This window comes from Notolabrus celidotus, chromosome 13 (genome assembly GCF_009762535.1).
Source record: "Notolabrus celidotus isolate fNotCel1 chromosome 13, fNotCel1.pri, whole genome shotgun sequence".
Taxonomy (NCBI): domain Eukaryota; kingdom Metazoa; phylum Chordata; class Actinopteri; order Labriformes; family Labridae; genus Notolabrus; species Notolabrus celidotus.
The window spans coordinates 35,008,051-35,020,852 of NC_048284.1; the positions used below are offsets into that span (position 1 = coordinate 35,008,051).

The 12,802-nt window shown below is 50.2% G+C and overlaps 34 non-coding genes across 34 annotated transcripts; all 34 read right to left on the minus strand.

Moving 5' to 3' along the window:
• Positions 1–1,806: 1,806 nt before the first annotated feature.
• On the minus strand, positions 1,807–1,925 carry LOC117824727. Its single transcript, XR_004633660.1, has one exon. It is a non-coding gene; the product is annotated as a 5S ribosomal RNA (ribosomal RNA).
• Positions 1,926–1,991: 66 nt separating this feature from the next.
• LOC117824777 lies at positions 1,992–2,110 on the minus strand. The gene has a single exon (XR_004633705.1). It is a non-coding gene; the product is annotated as a 5S ribosomal RNA (ribosomal RNA).
• Positions 2,111–2,177: 67 nt separating this feature from the next.
• Positions 2,178–2,296, minus strand: LOC117824725. The gene has a single exon (XR_004633658.1). It is a non-coding gene; the product is annotated as a 5S ribosomal RNA (ribosomal RNA).
• A 66-nt stretch (positions 2,297–2,362) lies between these two features.
• On the minus strand, positions 2,363–2,481 carry LOC117824778. Its single transcript, XR_004633706.1, has one exon. It is a non-coding gene; the product is annotated as a 5S ribosomal RNA (ribosomal RNA).
• A 66-nt stretch (positions 2,482–2,547) lies between these two features.
• LOC117824779 lies at positions 2,548–2,666 on the minus strand. The gene has a single exon (XR_004633707.1). It is a non-coding gene; the product is annotated as a 5S ribosomal RNA (ribosomal RNA).
• A 67-nt stretch (positions 2,667–2,733) lies between these two features.
• Positions 2,734–2,852, minus strand: LOC117824780. Its single transcript, XR_004633708.1, has one exon. It is a non-coding gene; the product is annotated as a 5S ribosomal RNA (ribosomal RNA).
• Positions 2,853–2,918: 66 nt separating this feature from the next.
• On the minus strand, positions 2,919–3,037 carry LOC117824781. Its single transcript, XR_004633709.1, has one exon. It is a non-coding gene; the product is annotated as a 5S ribosomal RNA (ribosomal RNA).
• Positions 3,038–3,103: 66 nt separating this feature from the next.
• LOC117824783 lies at positions 3,104–3,222 on the minus strand. The gene has a single exon (XR_004633710.1). It is a non-coding gene; the product is annotated as a 5S ribosomal RNA (ribosomal RNA).
• Positions 3,223–3,288: 66 nt separating this feature from the next.
• On the minus strand, positions 3,289–3,407 carry LOC117824784. Its single transcript, XR_004633711.1, has one exon. It is a non-coding gene; the product is annotated as a 5S ribosomal RNA (ribosomal RNA).
• Positions 3,408–3,473: 66 nt separating this feature from the next.
• LOC117824785 lies at positions 3,474–3,592 on the minus strand. The gene has a single exon (XR_004633712.1). It is a non-coding gene; the product is annotated as a 5S ribosomal RNA (ribosomal RNA).
• A 66-nt stretch (positions 3,593–3,658) lies between these two features.
• Positions 3,659–3,777, minus strand: LOC117824787. Its single transcript, XR_004633714.1, has one exon. It is a non-coding gene; the product is annotated as a 5S ribosomal RNA (ribosomal RNA).
• A 67-nt stretch (positions 3,778–3,844) lies between these two features.
• Positions 3,845–3,963, minus strand: LOC117824788. Its single transcript, XR_004633715.1, has one exon. It is a non-coding gene; the product is annotated as a 5S ribosomal RNA (ribosomal RNA).
• A 66-nt stretch (positions 3,964–4,029) lies between these two features.
• On the minus strand, positions 4,030–4,148 carry LOC117824789. Its single transcript, XR_004633716.1, has one exon. It is a non-coding gene; the product is annotated as a 5S ribosomal RNA (ribosomal RNA).
• Positions 4,149–4,214: 66 nt separating this feature from the next.
• LOC117824790 lies at positions 4,215–4,333 on the minus strand. The gene has a single exon (XR_004633717.1). It is a non-coding gene; the product is annotated as a 5S ribosomal RNA (ribosomal RNA).
• A 66-nt stretch (positions 4,334–4,399) lies between these two features.
• Positions 4,400–4,518, minus strand: LOC117824791. The gene has a single exon (XR_004633718.1). It is a non-coding gene; the product is annotated as a 5S ribosomal RNA (ribosomal RNA).
• Positions 4,519–4,584: 66 nt separating this feature from the next.
• On the minus strand, positions 4,585–4,703 carry LOC117824701. Its single transcript, XR_004633635.1, has one exon. It is a non-coding gene; the product is annotated as a 5S ribosomal RNA (ribosomal RNA).
• A 66-nt stretch (positions 4,704–4,769) lies between these two features.
• On the minus strand, positions 4,770–4,888 carry LOC117824702. The gene has a single exon (XR_004633636.1). It is a non-coding gene; the product is annotated as a 5S ribosomal RNA (ribosomal RNA).
• Positions 4,889–4,954: 66 nt separating this feature from the next.
• Positions 4,955–5,073, minus strand: LOC117824703. Its single transcript, XR_004633637.1, has one exon. It is a non-coding gene; the product is annotated as a 5S ribosomal RNA (ribosomal RNA).
• A 66-nt stretch (positions 5,074–5,139) lies between these two features.
• Positions 5,140–5,258, minus strand: LOC117824704. The gene has a single exon (XR_004633638.1). It is a non-coding gene; the product is annotated as a 5S ribosomal RNA (ribosomal RNA).
• A 66-nt stretch (positions 5,259–5,324) lies between these two features.
• On the minus strand, positions 5,325–5,443 carry LOC117824705. Its single transcript, XR_004633639.1, has one exon. It is a non-coding gene; the product is annotated as a 5S ribosomal RNA (ribosomal RNA).
• A 66-nt stretch (positions 5,444–5,509) lies between these two features.
• On the minus strand, positions 5,510–5,628 carry LOC117824708. The gene has a single exon (XR_004633641.1). It is a non-coding gene; the product is annotated as a 5S ribosomal RNA (ribosomal RNA).
• A 66-nt stretch (positions 5,629–5,694) lies between these two features.
• On the minus strand, positions 5,695–5,813 carry LOC117824709. Its single transcript, XR_004633642.1, has one exon. It is a non-coding gene; the product is annotated as a 5S ribosomal RNA (ribosomal RNA).
• Positions 5,814–5,879: 66 nt separating this feature from the next.
• Positions 5,880–5,998, minus strand: LOC117824710. Its single transcript, XR_004633643.1, has one exon. It is a non-coding gene; the product is annotated as a 5S ribosomal RNA (ribosomal RNA).
• A 67-nt stretch (positions 5,999–6,065) lies between these two features.
• LOC117824711 lies at positions 6,066–6,184 on the minus strand. Its single transcript, XR_004633644.1, has one exon. It is a non-coding gene; the product is annotated as a 5S ribosomal RNA (ribosomal RNA).
• A 66-nt stretch (positions 6,185–6,250) lies between these two features.
• Positions 6,251–6,369, minus strand: LOC117824712. Its single transcript, XR_004633646.1, has one exon. It is a non-coding gene; the product is annotated as a 5S ribosomal RNA (ribosomal RNA).
• A 67-nt stretch (positions 6,370–6,436) lies between these two features.
• LOC117824713 lies at positions 6,437–6,555 on the minus strand. Its single transcript, XR_004633647.1, has one exon. It is a non-coding gene; the product is annotated as a 5S ribosomal RNA (ribosomal RNA).
• Positions 6,556–6,621: 66 nt separating this feature from the next.
• LOC117824714 lies at positions 6,622–6,740 on the minus strand. The gene has a single exon (XR_004633648.1). It is a non-coding gene; the product is annotated as a 5S ribosomal RNA (ribosomal RNA).
• A 67-nt stretch (positions 6,741–6,807) lies between these two features.
• Positions 6,808–6,926, minus strand: LOC117824715. Its single transcript, XR_004633649.1, has one exon. It is a non-coding gene; the product is annotated as a 5S ribosomal RNA (ribosomal RNA).
• Positions 6,927–6,992: 66 nt separating this feature from the next.
• On the minus strand, positions 6,993–7,111 carry LOC117824716. The gene has a single exon (XR_004633650.1). It is a non-coding gene; the product is annotated as a 5S ribosomal RNA (ribosomal RNA).
• Positions 7,112–7,178: 67 nt separating this feature from the next.
• LOC117824717 lies at positions 7,179–7,297 on the minus strand. The gene has a single exon (XR_004633651.1). It is a non-coding gene; the product is annotated as a 5S ribosomal RNA (ribosomal RNA).
• Positions 7,298–7,363: 66 nt separating this feature from the next.
• LOC117824720 lies at positions 7,364–7,482 on the minus strand. The gene has a single exon (XR_004633653.1). It is a non-coding gene; the product is annotated as a 5S ribosomal RNA (ribosomal RNA).
• A 67-nt stretch (positions 7,483–7,549) lies between these two features.
• On the minus strand, positions 7,550–7,668 carry LOC117824721. Its single transcript, XR_004633654.1, has one exon. It is a non-coding gene; the product is annotated as a 5S ribosomal RNA (ribosomal RNA).
• Positions 7,669–7,734: 66 nt separating this feature from the next.
• LOC117824722 lies at positions 7,735–7,853 on the minus strand. The gene has a single exon (XR_004633655.1). It is a non-coding gene; the product is annotated as a 5S ribosomal RNA (ribosomal RNA).
• A 67-nt stretch (positions 7,854–7,920) lies between these two features.
• Positions 7,921–8,039, minus strand: LOC117824723. The gene has a single exon (XR_004633656.1). It is a non-coding gene; the product is annotated as a 5S ribosomal RNA (ribosomal RNA).
• Between the last annotated feature and the right edge of the window lie 4,763 nt (positions 8,040–12,802).

The following is a 12,802-nucleotide window of genomic DNA, read 5'->3' on the forward strand; positions in this document are numbered from 1 at the left end:
TTTAGGATTCTGGTATGGCGGTGGAAAGCCATACTTAAATTCAGTTCTAGTGTGGCTTGAACTAGAATAGGTCAAGCAACTGTCCGGCAGTGGTGGGTAGATTGGTGGAACCATGATGCCTGGCGGTGCGGCTGGGAAAGCAATTGCTGCTTGCTGTCCTCCTACTGCACCCCCTTCATCGTCTGGAGCAGCCTGATGTTGGAGTTGTCTTGGCGGCGCCTGGTCGGAGTCAGGGTCGATCTGCTGCATTTTAACACACTGAGACACAGATGAGCGTTTCTCTATCCCTGCCTGTGTTTTTCTTGCCCTACATTGTGCTTCACTCCACCACATGTTAAAACTTTCCCATTTAACTTTATCTTTCTCTTTACCCTTACTCTGTTTCTCTCTTTCTTGCAACTTATCTTTGAGTTGTTCTAGTTGTCTCATGCTAAAGCTTCCTTTTTCTGGAAAACCACATTCTTTTACCCAAAACTGCAACTGTGAAACAGCTGTAATGCCATAATTAGTAATCATAAAATTTACGTTAGGAATATTTGGAATAGGATCCTCTTTTGTTTGACTTTTACTGTTACATTTCCCCATTTTATCCTCTTTTGGATCTTTAAACAATTCTCTTACACAAACACAGCTCAAAAACCAACAACAACAAAAAAATTATTGAGAATAACGCAATATTTGTAACAATCTAACCAACTGATGGAACCAATTATTACTATATACGTTTTGTTTAAAAATCTCAATTTAGAACCTTTTTTTTTTGTTTTTTTTTTCCTATTTTTATTTTATTTTATTTTATTTACTATCTGTCTGTTCCCCACAGCGCGCTGTTGTAAAGGCCACGCGTCCGTGCACCTCCAGGTTTCTTCTAAACCTTGGTTTAAAACATTTGGTCAGGGACTTTAACCCTTCAGGGACTTTAACCCTTTAACTTAAGGGCTTCTAACCCTTTTTAGGGACTTTAACCCTCCCAGGGACTTTTTCAGACAGTTATTTCTTTACTTAATTTCTGTTTTTCTCTCTCTTTTTTTTTTTTTTTTTTTTTTTTTTTTCTCACAAAAGATCTAAAATTTTCTATGACATAGATTTAGAAGTCAAATTTTCAGATTCTCACCATTGAGTTGTGTCGATCGCAGAGGTGAAAGAGTCTGGTCCGGATCTCAGGTCCTCCGTCTCGACCCGTCCTTTTCTGGGGAGGATGAAGCTGAAGATATTTCTCCAGGACGTGCACTATCACCTTTGAAGCCGGGATCCAGGAACTCTCACTCTTGCGATCCCACTTCTGACACCAAATTTGTGGTGGAAATCTGGAAATGATAGACTCAAACAACAACGGTTTGTCTTTGTGAGCTTTATTCCGGCCTTCAGTAAGCTTTGCAAAGCGGTCAGATGGCAGAGTGATCTAACAACCGAGACAAGGTCTGCTCAACTGACCCAGAGTGAAGATACAACACGTTACTTATCCTCTTCAGAGAATAGTATTAACACATCATTAAGCATCTTCAAAGAACTGTAAGACAAACAAGAGAGTTTCTTATCACCTCTTGCTTCCTGGTCACCTTCCTGACTTCTCACCTTATGGTCTGCTCCTCAGCCATGGGAACAGATAACAATATGCAAATCACAGGAGGTTTGGTATGTGTGAATGTTTCTAGCTTCTGATCAAAGCAAGAACAACATACTATCATGTCTGTATTTTTCCCACCACAGGGCGCGCTCAGGGTGGTATGGCCGTAAGCGACAGTTGCATGTGCCAAACGGCCACTTGTATGTATTTGGCAGCCTGCTGCAGGGCTGGGGCAAAAAAGCTTACAGCACTTGGTATTCCCAGGCGGTCTCCCATCCAAGTACTAACCAGGCCCGACCCTGCTTAGCTTCCGAGATCGGACGAGATCGGGCGCGCTCAGGGTGGTATGGCCGTAAGCGACAGTTGCATGTGCCAAACGGCCACTTGTATGTATTTGGCAGCCTGCTGCTGGGCTGGGGCAAAAAGCTTACAGCACCTGGTATTCCCAGGCGGTCTCCCATCCAAGTACTAACCAGGCCCGACCCTGCTTAGCTTCCGAGATCGGACGAGATCGGGCGCGCTCAGGGTGGTATGGCCGTAAGCGACAGTTGCATGTGCCAAACGGCCACTTGTATGTATTTGGCAGCCTGCTGCAGGGCTGGGGCAAAAAAGCTTACAGCACCTGGTATTCCCAGGCGGTCTCCCATCCAAGTACTAACCAGGCCCGACCCTGCTTAGCTTCCGAGATCGTACGAGATCGGGCGCGCTCAGGGTGGTATGGCCGTAAGCGACAGTTGCATGTGCCAAACGGCCACTTGTATGTATTTGGCAGCCTGCTGCAGGGCTGGGGCAAAAAGCTTACAGCACCTGGTATTCCCAGGCGGTCTCCCATCCAAGTACTAACCAGGCCCGACCCTGCTTAGCTTCCGAGATCGGACGAGATCGGGCGCGCTCAGGGTGGTATGGCCGTAAGCGACAGTTGCATGTGCCAAACGGCCACTTGTATGTATTTGGCAGCCTGCTGCAGGGCTGGGGCAAAAAGCTTACAGCACCTGGTATTCCCAGGCGGTCTCCCATCCAAGTACTAACCAGGCCCGACCCTGCTTAGCTTCCGAGATCGGACGAGATCGGGCGCGCTCAGGGTGGTATGGCCGTAAGCGACAGTTGCATGTGCCAAACGGCCACTTGTATGTATTTGGCAGCCTGCTGCAGGGCTGGGGCAAAAAAGCTTACAGCACCTGGTATTCCCAGGCGGTCTCCCATCCAAGTACTAACCAGGCCCGACCCTGCTTAGCTTCCGAGATCGGACGAGATCGGGCGCGCTCAGGGTGGTATGGCCGTAAGCGACAGTTGCATGTGCCAAACGGCCACTTGTATGTATTTGGCAGCCTGCTGCAGGGCTGGGGCAAAAAGCTTACAGCACCTGGTATTCCCAGGCGGTCTCCCATCCAAGTACTAACCAGGCCCGACCCTGCTTAGCTTCCGAGATCGGACGAGATCGGGCGCGCTCAGGGTGGTATGGCCGTAAGCGACAGTTGCATGTGCCAAACGGCCACTTGTATGTATTTGGCAGCCTGCTGCAGGGCTGGGGCAAAAAGCTTACAGCACCTGGTATTCCCAGGCGGTCTCCCATCCAAGTACTAACCAGGCCCGACCCTGCTTAGCTTCCGAGATCGGACGAGATCGGGCGCGCTCAGGGTGGTATGGCCGTAAGCGACAGTTGCATGTGCCAAACGGCCACTTGTATGTATTTGGCAGCCTGCTGCAGGGCTGGGGCAAAAAGCTTACAGCACCTGGTATTCCCAGGCGGTCTCCCATCCAAGTACTAACCAGGCCCGACCCTGCTTAGCTTCCGAGATCGGACGAGATCGGGCGCGCTCAGGGTGGTATGGCCGTAAGCGACAGTTGCATGTGCCAAACGGCCACTTGTATGTATTTGGCAGCCTGCTGCAGGGCTGGGGAAAAAAGCTTACAGCACCTGGTATTCCCAGGCGGTCTCCCATCCAAGTACTAACCAGGCCCGACCCTGCTTAGCTTCCGAGATCGGACGAGATCGGGCGCGCTCAGGGTGGTATGGCCGTAAGCGACAGTTGCATGTGCCAAACGGCCACTTGTATGTATTTGGCAGCCTGCTGCTGGGCTGGGGCAAAAAGCTTACAGCACCTGGTATTCCCAGGCGGTCTCCCATCCAAGTACTAACCAGGCCCGACCCTGCTTAGCTTCCGAGATCGGACGAGATCGGGCGCGCTCAGGGTGGTATGGCCGTAAGCGACAGTTGCATGTGCCAAACGGCCACTTGTATGTATTTGGCAGCCTGCTGCAGGGCTGGGGCAAAAAAGCTTACAGCACCTGGTATTCCCAGGCGGTCTCCCATCCAAGTACTAACCAGGCCCGACCCTGCTTAGCTTCCGAGATCGGACGAGATCGGGCGCGCTCAGGGTGGTATGGCCGTAAGCGACAGTTGCATGTGCCAAACGGCCACTTGTATGTATTTGGCAGCCTGCTGCAGGGCTGGGGCAAAAAGCTTACAGCACCTGGTATTCCCAGGCGGTCTCCCATCCAAGTACTAACCAGGCCCGACCCTGCTTAGCTTCCGAGATCGGACGAGATCGGGCGCGCTCAGGGTGGTATGGCCGTAAGCGACAGTTGCATGTGCCAAACGGCCACTTGTATGTATTTGGCAGCCTGCTGCAGGGCTGGGGCAAAAAGCTTACAGCACCTGGTATTCCCAGGCGGTCTCCCATCCAAGTACTAACCAGGCCCGACCCTGCTTAGCTTCCGAGATCGGACGAGATCGGGCGCGCTCAGGGTGGTATGGCCGTAAGCGACAGTTGCATGTGCCAAACGGCCACTTGTATGTATTTGGCAGCCTGCTGCAGGGCTGGGGCAAAAAGCTTACAGCACCTGGTATTCCCAGGCGGTCTCCCATCCAAGTACTAACCAGGCCCGACCCTGCTTAGCTTCCGAGATCGGACGAGATCGGGCGCGCTCAGGGTGGTATGGCCGTAAGCGACAGTTGCATGTGCCAAACGGCCACTTGTATGTATTTGGCAGCCTGCTGCAGGGCTGGGGCAAAAAGCTTACAGCACCTGGTATTCCCAGGCGGTCTCCCATCCAAGTACTAACCAGGCCCGACCCTGCTTAGCTTCCGAGATCGGACGAGATCGGGCGCGCTCAGGGTGGTATGGCCGTAAGCGACAGTTGCATGTGCCAAACGGCCACTTGTATGTATTTGGCAGCCTGCTGCAGGGCTGGGGCAAAAAGCTTACAGCACCTGGTATTCCCAGGCGGTCTCCCATCCAAGTACTAACCAGGCCCGACCCTGCTTAGCTTCCGAGATCGGACGAGATCGGGCGCGCTCAGGGTGGTATGGCCGTAAGCGACAGTTGCATGTGCCAAACGGCCACTTGTATGTATTTGGCAGCCTGCTGCAGGGCTGGGGCAAAAAGCTTACAGCACCTGGTATTCCCAGGCGGTCTCCCATCCAAGTACTAACCAGGCCCGACCCTGCTTAGCTTCCGAGATCGGACGAGATCGGGCGCGCTCAGGGTGGTATGGCCGTAAGCGACAGTTGCATGTGCCAAACGGCCACTTGTATGTATTTGGCAGCCTGCTGCAGGGCTGGGGCAAAAAGCTTACAGCACCTGGTATTCCCAGGCGGTCTCCCATCCAAGTACTAACCAGGCCCGACCCTGCTTAGCTTCCGAGATCGGACGAGATCGGGCGCGCTCAGGGTGGTATGGCCGTAAGCGACAGTTGCATGTGCCAAACGGCCACTTGTATGTATTTGGCAGCCTGCTGCAGGGCTGGGGCAAAAAGCTTACAGCACCTGGTATTCCCAGGCGGTCTCCCATCCAAGTACTAACCAGGCCCGACCCTGCTTAGCTTCCGAGATCGGACGAGATCGGGCGCGCTCAGGGTGGTATGGCCGTAAGCGACAGTTGCATGTGCCAAACGGCCACTTGTATGTATTTGGCAGCCTGCTGCAGGGCTGGGGCAAAAAGCTTACAGCACCTGGTATTCCCAGGCGGTCTCCCATCCAAGTACTAACCAGGCCCGACCCTGCTTAGCTTCCGAGATCGGACGAGATCGGGCGCGCTCAGGGTGGTATGGCCGTAAGCGACAGTTGCATGTGCCAAACGGCCACTTGTATGTATTTGGCAGCCTGCTGCAGGGCTGGGGCAAAAAGCTTACAGCACCTGGTATTCCCAGGCGGTCTCCCATCCAAGTACTAACCAGGCCCGACCCTGCTTAGCTTCCGAGATCGGACGAGATCGGGCGCGCTCAGGGTGGTATGGCCGTAAGCGACAGTTGCATGTGCCAAACGGCCACTTGTATGTATTTGGCAGCCTGCTGCAGGGCTGGGGCAAAAAGCTTACAGCACCTGGTATTCCCAGGCGGTCTCCCATCCAAGTACTAACCAGGCCCGACCCTGCTTAGCTTCCGAGATCGGACGAGATCGGGCGCGCTCAGGGTGGTATGGCCGTAAGCGACAGTTGCATGTGCCAAACGGCCACTTGTATGTATTTGGCAGCCTGCTGCAGGGCTGGGGCAAAAAAGCTTACAGCACCTGGTATTCCCAGGCGGTCTCCCATCCAAGTACTAACCAGGCCCGACCCTGCTTAGCTTCCGAGATCGGACGAGATCGGGCGCGCTCAGGGTGGTATGGCCGTAAGCGACAGTTGCATGTGCCAAACGGCCACTTGTATGTATTTGGCAGCCTGCTGCTGGGCTGGGGCAAAAAGCTTACAGCACCTGGTATTCCCAGGCGGTCTCCCATCCAAGTACTAACCAGGCCCGACCCTGCTTAGCTTCCGAGATCGGACGAGATCGGGCGCGCTCAGGGTGGTATGGCCGTAAGCGACAGTTGCATGTGCCAAACGGCCACTTGTATGTATTTGGCAGCCTGCTGCAGGGCTGGGGCAAAAAAGCTTACAGCACCTGGTATTCCCAGGCGGTCTCCCATCCAAGTACTAACCAGGCCCGACCCTGCTTAGCTTCCGAGATCGGACGAGATCGGGCGCGCTCAGGGTGGTATGGCCGTAAGCGACAGTTGCATGTGCCAAACGGCCACTTGTATGTATTTGGCAGCCTGCTGCAGGGCTGGGGCAAAAAGCTTACAGCACCTGGTATTCCCAGGCGGTCTCCCATCCAAGTACTAACCAGGCCCGACCCTGCTTAGCTTCCGAGATCGGACGAGATCGGGCGCGCTCAGGGTGGTATGGCCGTAAGCGACAGTTGCATGTGCCAAACGGCCACTTGTATGTATTTGGCAGCCTGCTGCAGGGCTGGGGCAAAAAAGCTTACAGCACCTGGTATTCCCAGGCGGTCTCCCATCCAAGTACTAACCAGGCCCGACCCTGCTTAGCTTCCGAGATCGGACGAGATCGGGCGCGCTCAGGGTGGTATGGCCGTAAGCGACAGTTGCATGTGCCAAACGGCCACTTGTATGTATTTGGCAGCCTGCTGCAGGGCTGGGGCAAAAAGCTTACAGCACCTGGTATTCCCAGGCGGTCTCCCATCCAAGTACTAACCAGGCCCGACCCTGCTTAGCTTCCGAGATCGGACGAGATCGGGCGCGCTCAGGGTGGTATGGCCGTAAGCGACAGTTGCATGTGCCAAACGGCCACTTGTATGTATTTGGCAGCCTGCTGCAGGGCTGGGGCAAAAAAGCTTACAGCACCTGGTATTCCCAGGCGGTCTCCCATCCAAGTACTAACCAGGCCCGACCCTGCTTAGCTTCCGAGATCGGACGAGATCGGGCGCGCTCAGGGTGGTATGGCCGTAAGCGACAGTTGCATGTGCCAAACGGCCACTTGTATGTATTTGGCAGCCTGCTGCAGGGCTGGGGAAAAAAGCTTACAGCACCTGGTATTCCCAGGCGGTCTCCCATCCAAGTACTAACCAGGCCCGACCCTGCTTAGCTTCCGAGATCGGACGAGATCGGGCGCGCTCAGGGTGGTATGGCCGTAAGCGACAGTTGCATGTGCCAAACGGCCACTTGTATGTATTTGGCAGCCTGCTGCAGGGCTGGGGCAAAAAAGCTTACAGCACCTGGTATTCCCAGGCGGTCTCCCATCCAAGTACTAACCAGGCCCGACCCTGCTTAGCTTCCGAGATCGGACGAGATCGGGCGCGCTCAGGGTGGTATGGCCGTAAGCGACAGTTGCATGTGCCAAACGGCCACTTGTATGTATTTGGCAGCCTGCTGCTGGGCTGGGGCAAAAAGCTTACAGCACCTGGTATTCCCAGGCGGTCTCCCATCCAAGTACTAACCAGGCCCGACCCTGCTTAGCTTCCGAGATCGGACGAGATCGGGCGCGCTCAGGGTGGTATGGCCGTAAGCGACAGTTGCATGTGCCAAACGGCCACTTGTATGTATTTGGCAGCCTGCTGCAGGGCTGGGGCAAAAAAGCTTACAGCACCTGGTATTCCCAGGCGGTCTCCCATCCAAGTACTAACCAGGCCCGACCCTGCTTAGCTTCCGAGATCGGACGAGATCGGGCGCGCTCAGGGTGGTATGGCCGTAAGCGACAGTTGCATGTGCCAAACGGCCACTTGTATGTATTTGGCAGCCTGCTGCAGGGCTGGGGCAAAAAGCTTACAGCACCTGGTATTCCCAGGCGGTCTCCCATCCAAGTACTAACCAGGCCCGACCCTGCTTAGCTTCCGAGATCGGACGAGATCGGGCACGCTTTTTTTTTTATCTTTTATTATCAAAAATAACATTTTACATATTTACATACAACAACAACAACATTAATATACCCAACAGACAGAATCACATAAAAACAATCATAATGACACCCACATTATTAAACACAGACACAGAACAAACCCAAAAAAAGGATCAAATTCGAACACAAATTACAAAATTCACCTTAAAGATAATGAAAATTCCTAAAAAAAGAAACCCCACTCATAAATAAACCTGTATCCCAAAGCACCAAAAAAACAGTGAAAAATAACCCCATCACCAAAACAGAATGAAAAGAAATTCTTAGAACTCAAAGCCCACCGCCCCATTTACCAAGGTGCACAGAGTAGCGTCCCCAATAATTGTCCCTTCAAAAAACTCCCGATTGGCACAATACATCACATTCAAACTCCCTTTCAACCTACACACAAACATTTTCCATACATTCAACAATTTCCCTTCATACAGTGCAAAGTTCCTGCGACTAAAAATCGCCATTCTTGCCAACGCTAAGACAATATTCACAATCATTGAATTCCTTCTCTTTCTTTCCACAATCCCAAACCACACATACAATTCCCACTCTTTCTCAGCACGCAGGTCGAAGAAGCAGTGCGTCTTCAACAGACCCGCGATGCTGTCCCAAAAGGAAGAGAGCTTAACGCACCTCAGAAACATATGCTCAACATCCTCGTCCTCCATCTTGCACACCTCGCACTGTCGTGCATACACGTCTTTATGCATTTGGTGGAGGACGATGCCAGTGAAGATCCTCCTGTGCCTCAGCTTGAAATCCAGGTTGAAAACTGCATGTGTGGTGTGGGGTACTGAAATGTTGCGCCAGATGACTGATGTGTCAAGATGTGGGTATGCAGCGCGCCATTTGATGTTAGCTGTGGGTTGTTTGATTTCTGATGTGAGCAAGCTATGATACCATGTTTTACTTTTGACTGAAGTGATGTTGTGCTTTCTCTCACCGAGACACAGGAGGACCCTCACGCCATCGCCCTCCACCTTTGCAGCTCTGGACCTGAGGAGTTTTCTCCACTCCTCCGGCACACAACCCATCACACACTCACATATATTTTGCACCACACCTCTTCTGTATGCAATATTTTTACATCTGAGTACACTGACAATGGCAGGCACATCAATATCCCCCCCCGCGTTCACAATGTGCTTTACCTGCACCAGGCCTGCATCGGACAAGGCCTTGCACACTAGTGGCCTCCCGCCCCTCGTGAAGTATGGACTTGAGAGGAAGGGTAACTGCAGCACATGAGCTCTCTTTCCACACTCTGGGACAGTCAGGGGTAAAACCTTGATCCACGCACTGAGCACTTCTTGGAAAAACGTTGATAGGTGACTGTATGATTCCGGTTTGTGAAGCTGCAACAGGTTGGCTGTGCTGCGGAGACCAAACGTACTTATTGACCTGCTGAGAAAGTTTTTCCAAACCAAGTGCACGTCCTGAGCCATAAATTTACCTATTAATTTCAATCTGAGTGCTGACTTTTTAGTTTTCAAGTCGATCAAAGCTAGCCCACCCTGATTTTTACCCGCTATCATTGTTTTGTGAGCTATCAAATTTGCTCGTCCTTTCCAAATAAAGCTATTAACTACATCTGTCATTTCTTTCAAGGCCCAGGCCGGCAATGCACAAGTGCTCAATGCATGGTTCACTTTTGACATCACGAGCGCATTTACTACAGTTACCCTTCCTCTCAAGAAGAGGCCTCTGGCTTTCCACAAGTTCAACACACACTTCATTTTACCAATTACTTCTTTCCATGTTTTATCATCTGCTTCATCTTCATGTGTTCCCACATAAACACCCAAAACTTTCCTCAGTGTGCACACAGTTTTAAAACCCCACACATTCTTTACTGATTTTGCTTTACCGAGGAACATCAATTCAGATTTTTCCTCATTAATTTTTGCACCAGAGGCTAGCTCATAGGTTCGCAGATGTTTTAACACAGGTGCAATGTCATTTTTGCTCCTCACCAGTATGTTAATATCGTCCGCATATTGCACAATCTTGTCACTTTCAGGACCTATCCCGAGAATGCTGTCATCATTTATCATTAAGGCTGCTAAAGGTTCTGCCACGATGCTGTATAGCAAAGCCGACAGTGGGCAGCCCTGTCTAATCGACCTATTTATTTTAATCGAGTCCGTCACGAAACCATTACATTTAATTTTGCTCTCAGCCTTGCTGTACAATAGGTCAATCCAACTCACGAAACCCTTGCCAAAGCCAAATCTTTCCAGTGTAGCATGTAGAAACTCATGCTCCACACGGTCGAAGGCCTTGTTGAGGTCGATTGCTAGCCAGAGTCCCTCATCGGCTTCCATTTGTTTTACCAATTGTTTAATATTTAAAATGGAGTCTGAAATGTCTCTGTCCGGTATACTGTAAGCTTGGTTGTGGTGAATGATTGTCCCAATTACTGTTTTTAACCTGTTTGCTAACACCTTTGCAATTATTTTGTAGTCCGTGTTGAGTAGGCTGATGGGTCTGTAATTATTAAGGCTGGTTTTATCCCCCTTATTTTTGTAAAATATATTTATGATGCCTTCAGACATGCTTCCTGGCAACACATTATTCTCGTCTGCAAATTTGAAAACTTTACTCAATATTGGCACTAAGTAATCAGAAAAAGCCTGATAAAACTCTGCCGTCAACCCATCGCTACCCGGACTTTTGTTGGTGTTTAGACCAGAGATTGCATTTTTGATTTCGACGCCATCTACAGGACAATCACACCAATTTCTGTCTTCAACACTTACAGTTCTTTTTATAGATCCTAACGCAAGAGTTAATGCGTCTGCATCGCAGTCTTGGCTGGAGAACAACTCTTCATAATAATTTTGCACTTCTTTAAGGATTTCGTGTGTTTCATTTACAAGTGCACCACCTTTGTTTCTTAATTCTACAATTTCAGTTTTTTGTTGTTTCTGTCTCTCTAGGCCAAGGAAAAAGGCAGTACACCTCTCCCCTTCGTACAAATATTGCACTCGGCTCCTAATTGCAGCACCTTTACATTTTTGCTTCTCTATCTCTTCTAATTGTTCTTTTAAAGACACATATTTTTCTGTGCACACACCAACAGATTCATTCAAAATTTCCAATTCTTCATTCAGTTGTTGTCTCAACATGTTTTCAGTGCAATTTTCTCTCCACTTCTTTTCTCTGCTGAAGTTCATCGCTTTTTTCTTCATTCTCACTTTTACATTTTCCCACCAGTCATTCAGGTCATCTACATACGGCATTTCACACGCCACACGCTCTAAAAAGGAAGCCATGGTCTTTTTGAAACCTTTATCCTCCACGAGACTAGCGTTGAAGCACCATAGACCACACCCCCTGCTTTTTATCACATTTCCAAGACTAAAGAGCAACGTGGAATGGTCGCTCCAAGAATTAAATTCATATTTTACATCATTTACTACTTTCATCATGGTGGCCGATGCAAGGGCCAGGTCCAGCCTGGATTGTTTGAGTTTACCCAGGACAATTTGTCTCCTGGAAAAGGCTCTTTTCCAGGGGTTAGCCGCCCTCCATAAATCAATCAGATTGAAATTTGACAGCATGTCATTTAGCACTGTCCTGCTGTGGTCACTTTTGAAAGTATTATTTTTTGATACATCCCTTGCAGTAAGCGCTACGTTAAAGTCACCCACTATCAAGACCCTTTCTGTGTACCATTTGTGTAGGCCCACAAAGAATGTTTTTCTTTGTATGTCTGTGTTTGGAGCATACACATTCATCAGTCTTACCTTTACATTATGTATAATACAATCAACAATCAACAAACGTCCACACTCATCTCTGTGCACCAGTTCAATGTCTCTTATACTGCCAGTATTCTTGATGAGAGTAGCCACTCCACAGGACCTTGCAGTCCCGTGCGCACACAGCACAGTCCCTTTCCAGTGTCTCGAGAGTTCCTGCGAGATGTTTTCGTCCCACCTCGTCTCCTGCAGGAAAATTAAATCGGCCCTGACGGATTTAATAAAGGCAGTGCGCTTCTCAACACTCCTGAGCCCATTCACATTGAGAGAGAGACACTGTAGCGCGGCTACCATGATGTGTAGAAAGAGAAATAATTGTTTCATACTTTTACCTTTGAGACGTTACATTTTATTTTTTAGCTTTTTCACTCTTTTCTTACCCAATTTCATGCTAAGTCTTTTATGAGCACTAATCAGTGAGGACACATCCATCTCAACCTCTGTCTCACTCACACATTGTATCTCCCGCCCAGGGGCCTGCACCTCAGGTTTATCATCAAACATCACTAGGGAGCTTGCTGTCTCAGGCACGGTGTCAACCTCAAGTGAACACATTTCAGCGGGAGTAGAGGGAGGCGCAGGACCCGCTTGGACTCCTCCTTCCTCCCTCCTCTCAACCTGCTTACTCGGTGCAGCACTGTCTGTATTTCCACCATTACCCAGCGCTTGCTCCTCACCTGTGACATGTTGGGCAGGAGTTAATTCTGCATCGCTGCTGAGTGCAGAGTCCTCCAGTGCCTCGCATGTATTGATGCATTCACCTCCTTGCCCACGGTCCGGAGACCTCACTTCAACATTCA